The sequence below is a fragment of the Hyla sarda genome, chromosome 3, assembly GCF_029499605.1.
Source record: "Hyla sarda isolate aHylSar1 chromosome 3, aHylSar1.hap1, whole genome shotgun sequence".
Taxonomy (NCBI): domain Eukaryota; kingdom Metazoa; phylum Chordata; class Amphibia; order Anura; family Hylidae; genus Hyla; species Hyla sarda.
The window spans coordinates 219,010,731-219,027,081 of record NC_079191.1 but is presented as its reverse complement, the minus strand read 5'-3'; the positions used below and the strand labels follow the sequence as shown (position 1 = coordinate 219,027,081).

General features: G+C 41.5%; 1 protein-coding gene across 3 annotated transcripts in view; it reads left to right on the top strand.

The window, feature by feature from the left end:
* Positions 1–16,351, top strand: part of BACH2 (BTB domain and CNC homolog 2) — a 304,321-nt gene that overhangs the window by 65,247 nt on the left and 222,723 nt on the right. For all 3 annotated transcript variants that reach the window (XM_056566115.1, XM_056566113.1, XM_056566114.1), the window contains one exon: positions 3,260–3,384. The gene's annotated coding sequence lies outside the window, so the exon portion shown is untranslated. The remainder of the gene's footprint in view (positions 1–3,259; positions 3,385–16,351) is intronic.

Below are 16,351 nucleotides of genomic sequence, written 5' to 3'. Positions count from 1 at the left end.
TCCATAGGGGGTTAAACATGTGTTTGTCATGTACCTGGACTCTGTTTGCTCCTGTAAGCAATTTTAAGATCTTCCGTGATTGAGGAAAATATATATATATTTTTTTAAAGAGACATTTTAGGCATTTAAAGGGGTTGTTCCACCATTAGAACGTATACACTATTCTGATGGGAGGGGGTGGGGGGCTGATTTGTGGGACACCTACAATCTCAAGAACAGAGACCCGAGAGTCCTGTCAGAACTGTGCTCACTGAATAGGTGTAGTCTCTTCTTCTAAAGTTATGGTAAGAACAACATGCCAGAACAGTAGTGAGTGCACAAAGTCTCTCATTTAACCTAGCTCCATTCTCTTTGTTTGTTTGTAAGGGCCATAAGGAGGATTTAGACTAAATCCAGGCTTTGTTTGTAACCTGTAAGTATAGACACACAAAGATCTGCAGAGGAGCGGTATTTACAAAATAAAAAGTTTTGAAAGGAAACCAGCCAAGTGGTTTATCAGAGAGCAGGATATGATAGAAGGAAAAAAGCTGGGCTCTCTGATATATTGGTTTATGTGGTTTGGAGCAGTATTTCTGAGAAAAAGCATAGAAAATCCTGTTAGGACTCCTAGGAGAAGACAGTGAGAGTACTGCTTACCCACCTTTTACATAGTGATTGACTGCCTTCTCACGGAAAGCTGTCAATGGTCCTGTGTGGGTTGGGTAAGCAGGACTCTCAACGTCTCTCCTAGGAGTTCTTTCAGGATTTACTTTGCTTTTAACATAAAAGTCCTGTATCATTAAACCCATAGTGTTGCCTGACTATATGCCGCTTTACAAATGTAAAAAATTGAGCTCAAGTTATTGCTGCTACAAATGACACAATCAGTCCATGTTGAGGACAGTTACATTTTACATCGGTAATAAAGATGTTAGAAAACACTACTTATTCAAAAACTGCTTATAATGGTAAAAAATGAAGCCTAATCTGCCGCAAAACAAAAATCACCTAAAAATGTGTAGCCAGTTATCCAAAATATGCTAAATAGTTTTCATGTGTCTAGTGAGTCATCACATTGATCATATAGGTATGACCTTATACAAAAATAAGTGTAGTTTGTTTCACAGTTATTGGACATAACACCTTTCTCTTCATATGTTAAACACTAAGCCACAGTATGAAAATAATTTCTACCCACTATTTGGTAATATTGGACCTAATTGGAGAAACTCAAAATGCTTATCTTTACACAACCACCTACGCACAGCAATTTTAAGAATTTTTCTAAGTGTTGGATTTGTGTGTTAACATATCGGATTCCATGGCAACTGCTACCTGCTCTGAAGACAGCAATAGACATTGCCGTGCAGAATCTTGCTTTATACAAGACTTTCGCTACTACAGTGTGCTATGTAATCTTTTAAGGAAAATACAGTTGCTTTATCAGAAGATAAGATAAGAAGTAGATAAAAACACATTATTAATTTTCTATAAACTTAAGAAGGATTTTATTAAGAAATTACAAGTATGGCATTCTGTGGTAAAAAAGAGAACCAAAATGACCACAGACATTGACATTCAATCATTGACGTTGAAGCACTGATACCTGCAGGTTGCAGCTTATTTTTTGATGATAAAACTCATATGACATCAGTTGTGATTTTGTTATTGAATTCAAAGGCTAATTCAGACCAGTGTAAGAAAAACTTAGTTTTTCTTCAGATGACTTCTCTAAGCCATTTTTAACCACAGACCCACATCCGATGATGCATGCTGCATTATATTTTTACAGCATCCAAATCTGTGTGTGACCAGGCAGAAAACCATTTATTTAATTTGAACCATTTACTACTATATGGTCAATGTTGAAGAAATTAATAACCTTGTTGAACACTAGGTCACCAAAGACATAAAAGATGGTCATGTGAATTCTGGCAAAAAGTACTAAATATTAGATTTATTAAAGGTGTGCCACATTTGTGTCTACCTGAGTCTCTTGTCTTTCACGAAAATTTAGAGTGTTACAATTATCATCTAAGAAAAAACTTTGACATGTCAGAGAGACAAGTCGAAAGTTTTAATTGGTCAGGGTCTGGGTACTGACCCTAGTGATTGCTAGAACGAGCAGGGAGAAACTAACAGCTAAGCGCGCTGCCGGAGGTTGGCTCCATAGTCCTTCTACAGAATCTGTCTTCTGCATTGAGGAAAGAATCAGGAAATCTGAACTTATATCATGTCAAAAAAAGTTCTTAACAGTGACTCTTTTGTATTTAAAGAAGTGTTCAAATGCTTGAACGTTGTCTATACTTAGTTAAAACAACAATATTACATTTATAATAATTTATATTTGTCTTTGTTTCAAATTTTTCATATCTTAATTGAAAATAAAAGTTAATATTTTAGTTTGTATCAAACTAAGGTCATGTTCACATGTTGTTGTTTTTGGTCTTGTCAGAATAATTCCGGACCAATACATTAGAGTTCTCATAGATACACTTGCACCCATTGTATACCAAAATTTAGCTAAAAATGAAAGTCAAGAACTGACATATGTCCCCTGAGCCTGTACAGTGACATACATCAGAGACTTGTGTTGCCAGTATATAATGGAGAATACTCTTAAAGGGGTACTCTGGCAATTTTTTAGCTCCGTATGTCTAGCTGCGCAATAAAAAACAAAAAAAAAAAACTTTGACTTTCCTCCCAGTGCTGCTAGTATTACTGTCCTGTCCTCTGGTGCAGTCTTCTTCCTGCTTCTAGGGCCCCAGACGTAACTTAGCAGCTCAGCTAATCACCGGCTGCAGTGATGTCCAACCTTGGCTGGGGATAGGCTGAGTGCCAGTGTGACATATTGGGTCTGGGCACAGGAAGAAGGCTGGGGCTTGGTATATTACACTGTTGTTCAGCCTATCACTGGCAGAGTCAGCACATCACTGAGGCAGGTGATTAGCTGAGCTTCAGCATTATTGTGTTAGACCCCAGAAGCAGAAAGGATACTGCACTGAAGGACAGGACATCGATACTGGCGCCATCGCAGAGAGTGGAGGGAGGCAAGTCGAGATTAGTTTTTTTTTTTTTTTTTTTTTATATTAAGACTCTCTCTCTCTCTCTTTCTCTCTCTCGTAGACTTAAACCTCAGATGGCTGAATACATGTAAATAGGACATCTTAGTGAAGAAATAAAAAAGAAAATAAAAACTGATTTTTTTAGCCTTAGGGGAAAAAAAGATTACTTTTATTGTTATTGTTGTTATTTTATATATTCTTTTTTTTATTTACAGGTCATGCTAGCTGTTAAACTGACATCTGGATGAGACAGATTTCTCCAGGAAACATTAAAGATAACGCACGACAAGCACTACTGATATAGTGTACTATTAAATGACTGCTTTTGGACCAGCTTCAGGTAAGGAAACATAGACTTTGCTATAATATCATTGTAACATTAACATACAGCAGGCATTTTTTTTATTACACAACAGTGGCATGTATCTTGGGTATCTTCTCAAATATACATTGAATGTGGTGTGAACCATACTTACAATCCAGTATTTTTTAATAGTAAACATTTACTCAAAAAAACAGGTGTATGGAATATTAGTTTTGGGTGCAGTCTGAGTATATAAAAAATACATCAACTCCCACTTCAAAATACAGCGAATCCTCTTTGAAAATACCACCAAAATGGTTACCATGCATATTGTATAGCAGACTGAAAATCTGTCACATTGATGGCTTTGAATAAAAACATGGCTTTATGGAGACATTTCACTATTATAAATGATTAATTTATTAAATGCATAGCTTGTTAACTATGAACTTTATATGGGTAATGGAAAGCCTGTTTTATCCATTTGAATACAGTACGTTTCTTTTTACCAATTATTATTATTATACATAAGCAATTAAGTAAATGTAGCAGGGAAAAACACCCACTGCAATACTCCTTTATGTTACAGTCCAGTATGCCCAGCTTTTTCCTCTTCCAACATCTGCTCTCGGGGGAGAGTCGAGAGGCCTCCCCATATACCTAAGATGGTAGGCGGATCTTGTTAAAATTGGCAATTTGGTCATCTGTAATAGGGATCGACCGATATCGTTTTTTTAGGGCCGATACCGATACCGATAATCGGTGCAGGTTAGGGCCGATAGCCGATAACTTATACCGATATTCCGGTATAAGTTATCGGCTATTTAACCCCCTGCAACACCGCTGCAGATCATTGATTTAAAGCGGGCGCTTTAAATCAATGATCTGCAGTGGCTTTTGCGGGGCCATAGACCGCCGCCGCCACCACCCGCTTCTCTCTCCTACCTGCCAGGGTGCTCCGGGCCATCCATCCATCGTTCATGTAGTGTCCGGGGGCGTTCTGGGTTGAGGGTGGTCCAGTCCGGGCTGTCCTTCTTCTCCGGCGGTCATCTTCTCCACTCCGGACAGGCTCCGGCCTAGTACGCTGCATAGACGCCGCTTCGCCGTGACGCCCATGCGCAGCGACGCACCTGACGGCGTAGCGGCGTCTATGCAGCGTACTAGGCTGGAGCCTGCCCGGAGTGGAGAAGAAGACCGTGGGAGAAGAAGGACAGCCCGGACCGGACCACCGTCCACCCGGAACGCCCCCGGACACTACATGAAGGAAGGATGGCCTGGACCACCCCCATTACGGGTAAGTTGACTCGGAGGGTGGGGGAGGGGCCCGACCGGTATAGCGGTATGAGAAAAAATCCATACCGGTATACCGCCTAGCATCACGGTGGGGGGTGCGACGCGGTGCGGTGGGTCGGGGGTGCGGTGCGGCGGGTCGAGGGGGGTGGCGGTCGCGGTGCGGGGGGCATTATCGGCAAGATAATTGCCGATACCGATAATGCCCAAAATCGTGATTATCGGCCGATAATATCGGCCATACCGATAATCGGTCGATCCCTAATCTGTAATCTAATGTGTAAGGACAGCTTAAAGCATTACTTTTATTTAAAAATATAAAAACTTTTGCCGTGTAGGATTCATAGACTTATAATAAAACCCATCTCCTGCAATAAGATGGATTAAGCTCCCAGCAGGGGAGTGAAGCCATATCCAGAGAGCATTGGGGGGGTCTCAGCACTGAGACCCCAATCATTTGAAAGATGTTAAAGTGACTGTAATGCTGAGTGATAAACAGCACTACAAGCAAGTATCTTGCAGAAGTTTACAGCCAACACAGGCTGGCATGATCTTTTAGATAGGCACCCGTGTTTGCATTGCCACACATTTCTGTAAAGCAAAACGAGCAAATTATATTGTTGCTATTTTATACAGAGTATATTAATATTCAGTTGTTTTCTATTGTCCCTGTGTTAAGTAAGAAGAGCCTGTTTTTCTTGCTACGTCATTCTCTTGTCTGAAGAGAAAGCGTTGTCTTCTATGTTCATCAGGTTTTGTTTCTCATTCTAAAATGCTCCTGAAGCATAGACAGTAGTTAGAAAAAAAAAATAATAATCCTTTTCATTGTATTGTTCAATTGTAGTTCAAATAATGTTATTATGAAAGGGCTATCGGTAGAGCGCATACAGGCATGGCAGATGATATCATGGAATGTATGCAGTTTATATGACATCAGGCTAAACTTAGGAATGTTCACATACACTCCAAATGATCTGCTGCAGATTGATGGGTTCTAGAGTCTAGGATTCCCCTCTGCTGCTGGTTGCTCAGTGGTTAGTGACTCAAGATATGGAACTTACTGCTGTGACTCAGGCTACAACAATGTACTGTATGCTGTGGCATGAAACTCAAACTGAATTCTTTTCCCTACCATAACCTCCCATTAAATGCTCACAGGCTCAGGAGGAAAGCAGCTTTCCTCATGCGGGCTGTGTGTTTTGTTTTATTTGCAATTGCTTTTATTAGGATCAGTTTCAGTAAGGCATAAAAGAAAACCTTTCTGCTGTATTTTAATGATGGAGGTGTGCAGTGCTCTGTGAATGTCCTTGGTGGCTTAGAATTTAACATTGTTTTATTGGCTTGCACATCTGGTGCTATTTTAAAGAACACTGGCTATGTGATGTAGAAGGAGCAAGTGTCAGCGTACCTAAAGTAATAAGAAAACTAAAGTTGTGTAAGAGGTATAACTGATGAAAAAAGTGGCTTGTAAACTGATTTGCTAATGTAACATTTCTAAACATCCCTTTCACTGATCGTGACGTCAAAAACGTGTCCTGTCGTGCCCTTTATTGCTCATTATTCTTATATGCAAAGTATGAAGCGTGGAGTGATCCGTGCATGATTGCTTCTCTCTTGCTATCTTTGTCTATTGGATTTCAGGAAGTTTGACAGCATAATAATCCAATAATTTTTTATTTTAGTACAGGAAAATTTTGCCACGAATTTAGGAAAAATAATGGATGCATATCCACATGTTATACATTGATCTACTGCTTTTCAGCAAAACTGACAAAAAAATAACACAAGATTGTTACTGTCAACCTGTAAATGCATTCTTTCAAGTAGGTCCCTAACCTAAAAGGTATAGTGATGTCTGCTGCCCACCAGTTATACCGTATATACTCGAGTATAAGCCGAGTTTTTCAGCACGATTTTTTTGTGCTGAAAACACCCCCCTTGGCTTATACTCGAGTGAATTCTCTGCCTGTCAATCCCCTCTCAGTGGTCTTCAACCTGCGGACCTCCAGATGTTGCAAAACTACCACTTCCAGCATGCCCGGACAGCCATCGGCTGGTCGGGCATGCTGGGAGTTGTAGTTTTGGTAGTTTTGAAATATCTGGAGGTCCGCAGGTTGAAGACCACTGCGTCATCATTCAGACCCCCCCCCCCCCCCCTTTAGTTTTCTACTCACCTCCCCTCGGTGAGAAGTTAGGGAAAGCTGGTCCGGGCCATCTATGCTGCAGGGACCATCCGGTGGGGAGGGTTAGTCGTTCTGGGCTGTCCATCTTCACCGTGGGGGCCCTCTTCTCCGCTCCGGGCCCCGGACTAGTGACGTTGCCTTGGCGATGACGCACTGGGACCCTGCGCATTAATGTCCCTGTGCGTCGTCGTCAAGGCAACGTCGCTAGTCCGAGCCCGGGCCCGAATCGGAGAAGAGGGCCCCCCCGGTGAAGATGGACAGCCCAGAACAACTAACCCTCCCTACTGGACAGTCCCTGCAGCATAGATGGCCCAGACCAGCTCACCATTTCTTCCCACCGAGGGGAGGTGAATAGAAAACTAAAGGGGGGGTGGGGATCTGGATGATGACGAAGGCCGCAGTGGTCTTCAACCTGCGGACCTCCAGAGGTTTCAAAACTACAACTCCCTGCATGCCCGGACAGCCGATGGCTGTCCGGGCATGCTGGAAGTTGTAGTTTTGCAACATCTGGAGGTCCGCAGGTTGATGACCACTGGTCATTGACAGGTGGTGATGATGAAGGGGGGATGATGACAGGGTGATGATGACGCAGGTGTTAATGACGGGGGTCTGGATGATGACGGGGGGGGGGATGATGACATGGGGGGGATGATGTATTTTTCACCCTAGGCTTATAGTCGAGTCAATAACTTTTCCTGGGTTTTTGGAGTGAAATTCGGGGCCTCGGCTTATATTCGGGTCGGCTTATACTCAAGTATATACGGTACATTGATCCACTGCTTTCCAGCAAAACTGACAAAAAAGTAACACAAGATTGTTACTATCAACCTGTAAAGGCATTCTTACAAGTAGGTCCCAAACCTAAAAGGTATAGTGATGTCTTCTGCCCACCCTCTTAGGGGCAGCTACAAAACAGTCCAGCAACCCCACTGCTACCAGATTAAGACAGCCGTAAAGCAGTATATAGCAGTTGTGGTGAAAAATTATGCCCTATCCACAGGATTGGGGGTCCAAGCGTTTGGAGCCCCAGCTCTTTGCTTGCGTGATGCAGACAGCACATTCTCAATTAATTTCTATGGCAGTAGTAAAACTACAGCACCCGGGCATCTCCAACACTTCCCTAGAAATGAATGGAACACATAACCCCAAACATCCCCTTTAAAGGAAAAAGGTCATCCTGTTTACCCACACTCAACCCAACCGATTTCCTTTAAGGGTTACAAACCTCCAAGGAGGCAGCCCATAATAAAGTGTTAACATCAAATAATTCTTTTAGATTGCCTACTCTTGGTTTTGTGGGAAAAATTTGCAGGTCTTTGCCAGATAGAAATGCTGTATTAATGGTATGTCCGCTATTCTTGTGCTCTATAGTTTGGACACAAATTATTCTACAATAGAGCCTAGAGTATTTTAGGAACTGTCTTTCAGCCATCTTATATGCAAAATAAGTTCTCAACTTTTAGCGTACATTTACGCATTGATGTGTATGCTGTAGGCTGTTCCTTTAGATTTTGCTATAGATGTGTATTGTGAACATAGTTGCATACTTCAAATGCTATGTACATTTTGTCACCATCAACATACCATCATAGTAAAGCCCCTGACGGTCAGGGCAATATGCTGTCTGGTGAAAGAGAGTTGCTGATGTCCCTGCTAAAATATGTCATCAGTGTTGACTGCAAAATTGACATATGAGATAGTGAAGCAAATTATTTAACTGGTAGCTGTTTGTTAAAAAGATTCCCCTCAATGGTGCACTACTGTAAATGGAATGTGGGGGAGAAGGGATTACTAATGTGAGCAGAAATGAAAGAAACAGCATCAGTAGAGCAAGGAAGGGGCTACATTGAACTTCTGTGACTGAGATGGGTGGTAAGCCTTGATTTACCTTTCAGGGATAGTGTGAAGAGACAGGTTCACATATTGCAGTTACATAGCCCAGGCTTTCCCCCTTCCCCCAGTAGCTCGCAGTAGCTAAGCTCCGACCCATACATTGTGTACACGTCTTGGTCTCTACTGCTAGAGACAGAATTACTCTATCAGGCAGTGGACCACAGATTGCAGAGAGGTCAGACTTTTACTATTTTATTTTTTTCTTCTGGGTTAAAGAGTCACTTTTAGTAAATAAAGTAATTTACAAATATGTTAGAAACCATATATACTAACAAATGGAGGCAAGTTGTTTAAAACAGCAGTGACCATTTAGTACAGCAGAATATGTGTATGTAGCATAATGTACAGGTGGGTAGAAGAATGTAAAAAAAAAAAAAAAAAAAAAAAAAAAAGAACAAAATTGTAAATATTTATCTATACAACAATCACCAGCTTCAAATTCACTGATCAGTAGTGCAAAAAAAAAATATATGACACACACTTACACATACTCTTAAAGGGGTACTCCGCCCGTAGACATCTTATCCCCTATCCAAAGGATAGGGGATAAGATGTCAGATCACCGCGGTCCCGCTGCTGGGGACCCAGGGGATCGCTGCTGCAGCACCCCGCTATCATTACTGCGCAGAGCGAGTTCGCTCTGCACGTAATGACGCGCAATACAGGGGCCGGAGCATCGTTATGTCACGGCTCCGCCCCTCGTGATGTCATGGCCCGCCCCCATCAATACAAGTCTATGGGAGGGGGCGTGGCGGTCGTCACGCCCCCTGCCATAGACTTGCATTAAGGGGACGGGCCGTGATGTCATGAGGGGCAGAGCCATGACGTCACGCTGCTCCGGCCCCTGTATCGCCCGTCATTACGCACAGAGCGAACTCGCTCTGCGCAGTAATGATGGCGGGGTGCTGCAGCAGCGATCCCCTGGGTCCCCAGCAGCGGGACCGCGACGATCTAACCTCTTAAAATGTCAGGGGTGGAGTACCCCTTTAAGTCAGATACTATGGGGGGTATTTATCAAAGGATTTATGTGGGTTTTTTTCACGCAACTTTGGCGCAATGCTTTGACACAGTGTCTTTTTGCACCAAAGTTTGGCGCATTTTCTCCACTGACATTTGTACAACTTTATCAAAATTACACGGTCCTGTGTGTGATTTTAACTTTAGTCAGTAATTCATCATTTGCACCAATCGATCTTTGGCGCAATTTTGCGCCTTTAGGGTTTTTTTTGGCGCAAATCACAGCCAAGAAATTTTGCACATGGAAAACACACACAGAAAATCTAAAGGCGTCAAAATACATAAAAACATTTTATTGTGAAAGCAGCAACGACTCCAGGGCTGCACAATACTATCCTGCGACATAGTTGTCTATGAGGAACCTTCACCCTCCATTGAGCCAGCATTAGACATGGCCACACAGGTTCGGGCATGTTGGGAATAGTAGTTTTGCAACATCTGGAGGTCCGCAGGTTGAAGACCACTGCACTAAAGTAACCAAAGAAAAAAAAAAATACTCAAGTTGAAAATAAAATCCATTTCACATGGTGGCTATAAACCCCACAAAAGAAAATAACTCATGTCGCTTGCTGATATACTGCAGGAGGGACTCCGAAATGGCTGCTCTACAGGGTAAAATACGCGTCCTCTGTGGTGGTAAGTTCTGTGTAAAAGGCGCTATGAACAGCTGATTTCAACATTTGAGACAAAATTACTAACAACTTGCACCAAATGATAAATATGGTGCATGTCCACGAAATTAACACCAAAAAAGAGAAAAACCAACCTACTGTAAAAAGTAAGTGGGAGTGCACTTGCTAAATAGGAACGCCGAAAACGTGTACCAAACAGTGCACACAAAAACATGAAATCATTATTAATCCATATACTTTATTAAATTCACAAAGTTTAAAACATACATAGAAAAGTGCAGAATGCATAAAAAAGGCACTGAATCACTATGGAAAGGCAGGTATAGGTCATATAGCAGAGTAATCACATAAATAGATGGCAATAGGGGTTATAAATGCAAGGGAACCTCAGTATAAGACTATGACGAACATAAGTCAATTGAAAGAAGACAGAGCTCAATGCCCAGGGGTTGGTAGGTATGGTCTGGCATTCTTGATTGGGCATTAAGCTCTGTCTTCTTCCAATTGACTTATGTTCGTCATAGTCTTATACTGAGGTTCCCTTGCATTTATAACCCCTATTGCCATCTATTTATGTGATTACTCTGCTATATGACCTATACCTGCCTTTCCATAGTGATTCAGTGCCTTTTTTATGCATTCTGCACTTTTCTATGTATGTTTTTAACTTTGTGAATTTAATAAAGTATATGGATTAATAATGATTTTATGTTTTTGTGTGCACTGTTTGGTACACGTTTTCGGCGTTCCGCATGTCCACGAAAACCAAAGTGAAAAAAAAAAAAGGGTAAAAAGAAACTGTCAACAGGCAAAATTGATAAATACCCCCCTATATCTCCATAGGCTGCAGATTTTGTGTTGTGCTTTTTCTTGCTATTTGCTTCATTGTTGAAATTCTATCCTTGTTTAGCTATGAAGCTGATGTAATTTATGGTGAATGTGCTTTTTCCACTTTCCAAGGGAGGGTTAGTGGGTTTTCTTTTCTCAATGTGAAACAAGTGTCAAGGGTGCCAAGGCAACTCTTGTATCTGCCAAGAATGTGCCTATTTTTAAACACTGGGGATCAAATATCAGCAATGCTGGTTACAAATCCTTATCTGTGTGTACGAGGAAGCCCTCCTCTGTGTAGTCTACAAATGGGAATGCCTCTACTTGTCTTGTTTACACTGCAGCTTTCTGCATTCTTCAGTAATTATAGTAATGGAACCAGAGGGAAAAGGGGGACGGGAGGACAGGATGCTATATGAGGTAAAGTTTGCTTTGAAACTTGGTGAATGAAAAGGAACTCTGTCTGGGAAAGTAGTTTAAAGGAGGAAAGGAGGGAGAGAGTTTCATCCACACAGGGAAATACTCTGTGCTTTACATCTATTTCACTGCATAGAAACCAGATGGCCTGCTGGAACACCCGCTCTGAAAATGGAGAAGCCAAACATATGGCTGACGGTCGAGAGAGGCATTTCGAATCCAGAGCATTTCTTAGTGCTTCACATTACAGACTGTTATGTCATTGCCAAGCTAAGTTCTTAATACCCACTGTGGTCACCAGACACACACTTACAAAAATGACATTGCTCTTTGTTGGCAAAGAACAAGTTGACATAATCAGTTAGTTTTTCTGAATCGTCTCTTTTCTTTCCTGTGCTGCAGCAGGAGGGGGAGGTAGTTAATGATCCTATTGTGTTTTATTCACATTAATTCCCGGTCTGTTCGTTTTGGATCTACGACGGGGTACTACTGATGTACGTGGCACTGGGAGATATTTTTTTGGGAGATCTAGGCAGCCCTAAGGCCTATGTTATCTACGGAACTGCTGAGCTCATTCATCTCTTTTTCACGGCCGTTTCCTTTTATTTTCAGCCAAATCTGTCAAGCCTGACAGGCGAGTAATTTGAGCCAGAGAAAGGGCAGAGCTCCAGGTCCTTTCCACAAAGCAATTCTTCTCCTCCCCTCCTGGGAAGGCTCTGAACTTGGCCTGCTTTATGCAGATGGATTTGTTGAGTCATGTGAGATCATTTACACAAAAATATATAGTGAGTGCACAGAAAGTGAGCGGCGACCGGTAAATTAAGAAATAGATGGCGACAGACTAAATGAAATGTTTTCACCTTCTGGTTATTAACACTAACTGAGAATTGTATAACAGCATGAAATCAAAGAAAATCAACACACAAAAGCTAACACACACACATGCACACATACACACACAAGCATAACAAAAAGACCAGTAAGATAAATAATAACTTTAGAATATAGAAAGTCCTGTTCCTGTCATCAGTTAACAGACAAATGAGGGTCTAAAGATCAACAGAGCTATGACGTAGATATATAATTTTTTATTTATTTATTTTAACTAAATTTGCATGGTTGTTCTAGTTTAATCCTCTTGATTCTGGAATCTACACGAGGCAATGAATCCCATCTGACATCCATGGGCCACATGCCTTGGTGGCTTGCTGTGTGATGAGATTTTTGTTCTCCGGAGATCAGATGACCAGCAATGTTTTCTTCCCTGGCTCTGAGGCCGACATAAAACAATTAAGCTTACATGAAATTATCCCTTCAAGAACCAGACAGAAGAATGTGGTGCAGATTCTTTCTTGAATAAGGTAATGTCTATTTCACAGAAAGAGGTGGGGACAATATAGTGAGCTAACTCAACACATCTATAAAAGGGAAAGAGAGAAAGCGAGTATCTTTCTGTACATGATGATGTGTACAATAAAGCTGGCGGAGCTAGTGTCTGCCTGCATTGCTGCTATTTTTTCTCCCTTGACAGCGATCAAGCTTGTATTCTGTAGATTTATTCCATGCATTGTCTGTTACAGTGTATTATATACCTTGCAGTCTCTTCAAGAGGCAACTAAAACAGTAAATGGTGTTCTGTGAAATTCTTTTCCACACTGTAGGGAATCTACTGTATAACTTCCAACCAGTACAGCCGTGTTGTTTTATTAGTGTAGAATAGATTCTTCTTTTGAATACCATTTTACACTGTATATGAAAAGTTGAGTAACTTCATTTTTTTCTTACTAGTTGCACCTAAAACCTACAGAAATAATTACAGACTGCATAGCTAAACTCCTATAATGTACTTCATACGGGGGGGGGGGGGGGGGGGGGACATGGATAACACGAATTAAGGAGAACAAAACTGTTAACCTTTTCATAAGGTTATCCTATACATAAAAGAAATATGAACTACCTATAAACTCTAGGTTAAAGCTGAAAAGCTCAGTCCTTTCTCATTTTATTTATATAATGTCAGACATCCAGTGACAGATGCATGCTTATTCATTCTGTCACAAAGGGTCAAGAGCCTAGTCATGCAAAAGTTATTGCAACCTGGACAATTTGCATACCCATATACATGGCCATCCATACACACATATATACAGCAAGTGAAATGAGTATTGAACAAGTCACAATTTTTCTCACTAAATAAGAAATTAAGTTGTGTAATAATGTGAAATGGCATAAGTAAGAAGGATTAAACACACGAAAAAATGGTTTCAAAGTAAAAAAAAAAAAAAAAAACTGCTAGAATGGCCCAACCAATCACCTGACTTAAATCCCATTGAAAATCTATGTAAAGATCCCACAGAACCGTTAAGATTTGAAGACTGTGTGGCAAATCACCCCAGAGCAGCAGCAATGGACTTTGTACAAAGTATTAAATAAATATCGGTAAGTGTGTTCAATACTTTTTTCCCTGTGTCATTTCACATTATTACACACAATTAATGTATAAGCTTATGTATGTTGGTTTCTTTGTATGTATGGATTAATTGGGTCATTCCTAACATCTGGTGAAAATTTTAGTTTGGCCCATAACACATTAGTAAATATATTTTACTGAGAAAAATGGTAATGTGTTCAATATTTATTTAACCCGCCATATATATATATATATATATATATATATATATATATATATATATATATATATAGATATATATAAAAAAAACACAGAGGGAGCCAGCACTGGATGACCACTGGGGATGTGCCCGTAATCCACCCGAAAGCCAAGGACGGGTACACTTCACAATCTCTCCAAAGGAAACAGCAACAATCGCCAGGTCCAGTATAGTAGCAAACTGATATTTATTGCATCAATAACAGCAACGTTTCGGCTAAAAGTGAGCCTTTCTCAGGCTAACTTTTAGCCGAAACGTTGCTGTTATTGATGCAATAAATATCAGTTTGCTACTATACTGGACCTGGCGATTGTTGCTGTTTCCTTTGGAGAGATTATATATATATGTATGTGTGTGTGTGTGTGTGTGTGTGTCTGTGTGTGTTTGTGTGTTTGTGTTTATCCCACCTGTGGTATCTCTCTGTGAATTCTCACCTTTTACCACAACTATAGGAAGCTATAGCCACAGCTCCACATTCTCCCAATACACAGCTACAAATGTATATCCTCCCTGTAGACTATGTAAGCCAGGGGTCCTCAGACTTTTTAAACAGGGGCAAGTTCACAGTAGTTTAAAAAAAAAAAAAACTGTGAACAAATTCCTATGCACACTTATATATCTTATTAGTGGACTACCCCTTTAAGTACGTAAGTACGCAGCACAGTTCCCCCCACATTAGGTAGGCAGCATAGTTCCCCCCACATTAGGTTGGCAGTATAGATCCTCCCCACATTAGGTTGTAGTTCCCCCACATTAGGTTGGCAGTATAGTTCCCCCACATTAGGCTGGCAGTATAGTTTCCCCCACATTAGGTTGGCAGTATAGTTCCCCCCACATTAGGTTGGCAGTAGAGTTCCCCCCACATTAGGTTGGCAGTAGCGTTCCCCCCACATTAGGTTGGCAGTATAGTTCCCCCCACATTAGGTTGGCAGTATAGTTCCCCACATTAGGTTGGCAGTATAGTTCCCCCACATTAGGTTGGCAGTATAGTTCCCCCACATTAGGTTGGCAGTATAGTTCCCCCACATTAGGTTGGCAGTATAGTTCCCCACATTAGGTTGGCAGTATAGTTCCCGCACATTAGGTTGGCAGTATAGTTCCCGCACATTAGGGGCAGTATAGTTCCCCCACATTAGGTTGGCAGTATAATTCCCCCCACATTAGGTTGGCAGTATAGTTCCCCCACATTAGGTTGGCAGTATAGTTCCCCCCACATTAGGTTGGCAGTATAGTTCCCCCCACATTAGGTTGGCAGTATAGTTCCCCCCACATTAGGTTGGCAGTATAGTTCCCCCCACATTAGGTTGGCAGTATAGTTCCCCCCACATTAGGTTGGCAGTATAGTTCCCACCACATTAGATTGGCAGTACAGTTCCCGCACATTAGGTGCTGTACAGTTCCCCCACATTAGGTGCAGTATAGTTCCCCACATTAGGTGCAGTATAGTTCCCCACATTAGGTTGGCAGCATAGTTCCCCACATTAGGTGCAGTATAGTTCCCCACATTAGGTGCAGTATAGTTCCCCACATTAGGTTGGCAGCATAGTTCCCCACATTAGGTGCAGTATAGTTCCCCACATTAGGTTGGCAGCATAGTTCCCCACATTAGGTTGGCAGAATAGTTCCCCCACATTAGGAGCAGTATAGTTCCCCCACATTAGGAGCAGTATAGTTCCCCCACATTAGGTGCAGTATAGTTCCCCCACATTAGGTTGGCAGTATAGTTCCCCCACATTAGGTTGGCAGTATAGTTCCGACACATTAGGTTGGCAGTATAGTTCCCCCACATTAGGTTGGCAGTATAGTTCCCCCACATTAGGTTGGCAGTATAGTTCCGACACATTAGGTTGGCAGTATAGTTCCCCCACATTAGGTTGACAGTATAGTTCCCCCACATTAGGTTGGCAGTATAGTTCCCCCACATTTAGGTTGGCAGTATAGTTCCCCCATATTAGGGGCAGTATAGTTCCCCCACATTAGATGCAGTATAGTTCCCCCCACATTAGATGCAGTATAGTTCCCCCTACATTAGGTGCAGTATAGTTCCCCCACATTAGGTGCAGTATAGTTCCCC